General features: G+C 32.9%; 1 non-coding gene across 1 annotated transcript; it reads right to left on the minus strand.

The window, feature by feature from the left end:
• Nucleotides 1-3,384: 3,384 nt before the first annotated feature.
• Nucleotides 3,385-3,491, minus strand: LOC131181213 (small nucleolar RNA R71). The gene has a single exon (XR_009149841.1). It is a non-coding gene; the product is annotated as a small nucleolar RNA R71 (small nucleolar RNA).
• Nucleotides 3,492-3,699: the final 208 nt, after the last annotated feature.

Consider the following 3,699-nt stretch of genomic DNA (forward strand, 5'->3'; position numbering starts at 1 on the left):
ATAAATTAAGCAATTAAAATTCTAAGCACTATACTAATTTACTAAAATTTCAACAAGTAATTAAAGATTTAATTAACCAATGGTAAAAATTGATTATAGAGTTGAGGTTCATGAAGTAAATTTCATTGGGATTTGGATAGGCAAAGCCAAAATTAAGGGATATACAATTTTAAAGGAAGTTGATTTTGATTTCCTTTAATTTCTCTTTCAAGCAAACTAAAGAGTGTTTTAAAGAAAACTAAACCCCATTCTCATGCGATGTTTAATTACCCAAAACCCTTTAAATATTTTAATCAACTTGAAATTCCTCTTAACCCACTAGTTTATTTCTAACATTAGGTGATTAAGTTCATTATCTTGATTATCTATCATAGATTTTCACCTCTCGATCCTTCAATCTAAGATTAAGAATAAAACCTAAAGGGTACCAACAATGGGTATGTAAATAAGCACACAAGATAATAATCAAAACTTATATATATTAAAATCTGGCTAAAACCAGTCCAAATCCACACATAAAACTTAAATCATTACATCCAATTCTGAAATCTTAAGTATCTACTCACTCATGCTTGTATTTATAAGTAGAAATATGAAATAGAGCAAGAAAACGTGAAAATAAAACTAAAAATAAAAGAACCCAGAAGAAGAGAATCTAAATCTCTTAAAATGAAAGCTAGAAAACATTACTCTGCAGGTGTTCTTCCTCCAAAAAAATGGCATGGTTCCCTCTTTCCTTTCTCTTTTGATTTTTTTTTTTCTCTTTCTCCTTATAGTAAAAATGAGAATATGATGCTTATATATCCCCTCAAAGTTTGCCCTAAAAATGGTCTCTAAAGGGATAAAGACAAAATGTGTAAAAGGTGTGAAAAGAGAAAATTTTTCCATGTCAGCAAATCTGCCAGCGCCATCCCACATGCCTCATGTTGATTCAAGTTATTTTCAACATGCCTCATGTTGATTCGAAGGAGGAGCCTTTAGATTCTGCACGACCAGCTATATGGGGCATGTGGAAGTCCCTGAAACTTTTGACGTGTTTTGTTCCAAAATCTCTGTTTACACGATCCAGTGTTGAATTTACATGCCTCATGAGGATTCCTGCTGGCTGACTCTTATCTTCACACGACCCTCAACATGGAGCATGTTGAAGTGATGCATGCATTTTAGATCATCATTTAGGTGTAATTTTTGCACATAATTTACCTTTGTTCATAGCTATTATTATAGATATTAGCATATATTTAGTCAATTTTATAATTTTCACACTTCTTAGTTTAATTTTTGGAATTTATTTGTTTTGTAGGTTAAATTTGGAGAAATTTGATGTATTTTGATCAGAGTAGCCATTTGGAGGAGATTAGAGTTGAATTGCAAAAATTTTTGAAGTTGAGTAAAAAATGGCCGAGAGTTACACAACCTGCAGCACAACCAATTTAGCTTATGTCACAGGTTGTGTCGAGCGTCAGATATTCAGGCAGATTGTTACACAACTTGCAACACAACCCGTGACATAACCGATTCAGCTTATGTCATTTTTACTGGAAATGGCTGACGTGGCATTTCCGTTACTCTGATTTTATACCTCACTTTCTCTAGAATCTTCCACCTTTTTACCCATTCTAGGGCAGTCCCCTCACTTATATAAAGTCCCCTTTATCATTTTCTTTCCATAATAAGGAGAAAGGGAGGCATTTTTGGCAAGAAAAGAAGGAGAGGAAGAGAGAAGCACGTGATCCATTTTTCCAGCAGCTGCAGAGGCATTTTCTGCACTCATCTAGCAGCAGATTCTTCTGCAATTTTCTGGGTTTTCTATTGCTTAACTTAGATTTTCATTATTTCTTCATTTATACATTTGGGTTTGTATTGAAATTATGATTAGTGAGTAGTTGTTTGAGATTCTAGAGATGGGTTTGTAAATATTGTTTTGTATTGTAGTTTTGAACTGATTTAGCCATTTAAATGAGTATTGTTACATTTTGATTTATTGCTTGTGAGCTTGTTGCCTTGCTTGATGAATGGGCCATCATTAAGTTAAGCTTTAATCCTTAATAGATGGACTGAAAAGTGAATATTAGGGATAGATAATTTCGCAATAAACTTTGTTTTCTTACTGTTAGAGATAAGCTAAGAGGATTAAGGGGAATTTTCCAAAAACAATTAGAGCTTTAATTGGGTTTTTGTTAGGTTTGAAATACCGTGAAAATAGGTTTGATTTAATGAAAACCAACTTTGAAATGCTTGAAAAAGGTTTCAAAAATTTAAGAATTGATTTCCCTCAAAATTGCAATTCTCATGTGTTTGGCTAAATTAGGGATAAACCACATGCAAATAATATTGAAAAATCCAATCTCTAGAATCACTTTAATTTTTATTGAATTTAGATTTAATTCCTCTCAATTTCATAAATAGAAATTTCAAATTAAATTTTGGTAATCTAGTTTAATTAATTTTAGTTAATTGTTGGATTTAGCTTAAATTCCTCAAATACCAATTTTAATTTTTAGATTTCATTTTTTTATACCTTTAAATTTTGTCATTCTAATTAGCTTATACTTTTATTTCCAATTTAAGCACAATTCCCTATGGGATCGATATCATTTTTTTTTTAAACTATATTACTGTGACCCGTGCACTTGCAGACCACACATCAAGTTTTTGGCGCCGTTGCCGGGGAATTGTTTGTTTTTAAGTTGGATTTTAATTGTTTTAAGCTAATTAGAATTTTTATTTTCTTTTATTTTCACTACTGTTCCTTGTGTTTTTCAGGTACTTTTCTTGTTTATGAGACGATCGAAAAGCACAAGTGATATTGAATTGTCGTTCAACCCAGAAATTGAAAAATTCTGTCGAGCCAACAAAAAGGAATACAAGAGAAGAAAAGAAGCAGAAAAAGAAGAACAACAAAGATTTGAGCAAGAGGTGACAATTAAAAATATGGAGAATCAAAATAGAGCTATTGGTGAAAACAATGGAGGAAATGAGCAAAATAGGCAAAATGAAGTGGTTAATCAAAATGATCCTCAAAGAAGATCCATGTTGGATTATGCTTTTCCTAGATGTGCTGATGTGAAAGATGACATACCTATTATTGGAGCTAATCAATTTGAGTTAAAGACTGGTCTCATTCAAATGGTTCAGAATTCACAATTTGGAGGTAGTCCACTTGAAAATCCTCATTCTCATTTGAAGAAATTTTTGATGATATGTGGTACACAAAGGCAGCCTGGAGTTTCAGATGAAGTTATTCGGCTCACCTTATTTCCATTCTCTCTTCAAGATTCAGCATTGGAGTGGTATGACTCACTTCCACAAGCTACTATAGCTACTTGGGAGCAGCTATCTCAAGCTTTTCTATCTCAATTTTTCCCACCTGGGAAGACTACTCATTTGAGGAATTTGATGGTAGCTTTTAAGCCAAGGGATGATGAAACTTTGTATGAATCTTGGATGAGATTTAAGGAGCTTGAAAGGCAATGTCCTCATCATGAAATACCGAAATGGATGATTGTTCAGAATTTCTACACCAGAGTTACTCCAGCCATAAGAAACACAATTGATTCACAAGCAGGAGGAGATTTCATGAGAATGACAAGTAAAGAATGCTATGATCTATTAGAGAAGATTGCTCATAATACCCATTTGTGGGGAAATCCTAGAGCACTTGAGCCAAAGAAGGCTGGGATTTATGAACTTGACTCA

Source organism: Hevea brasiliensis, chromosome 6, assembly GCF_030052815.1.
Source record: "Hevea brasiliensis isolate MT/VB/25A 57/8 chromosome 6, ASM3005281v1, whole genome shotgun sequence".
NCBI lineage: Eukaryota > Viridiplantae > Streptophyta > Magnoliopsida > Malpighiales > Euphorbiaceae > Hevea > Hevea brasiliensis.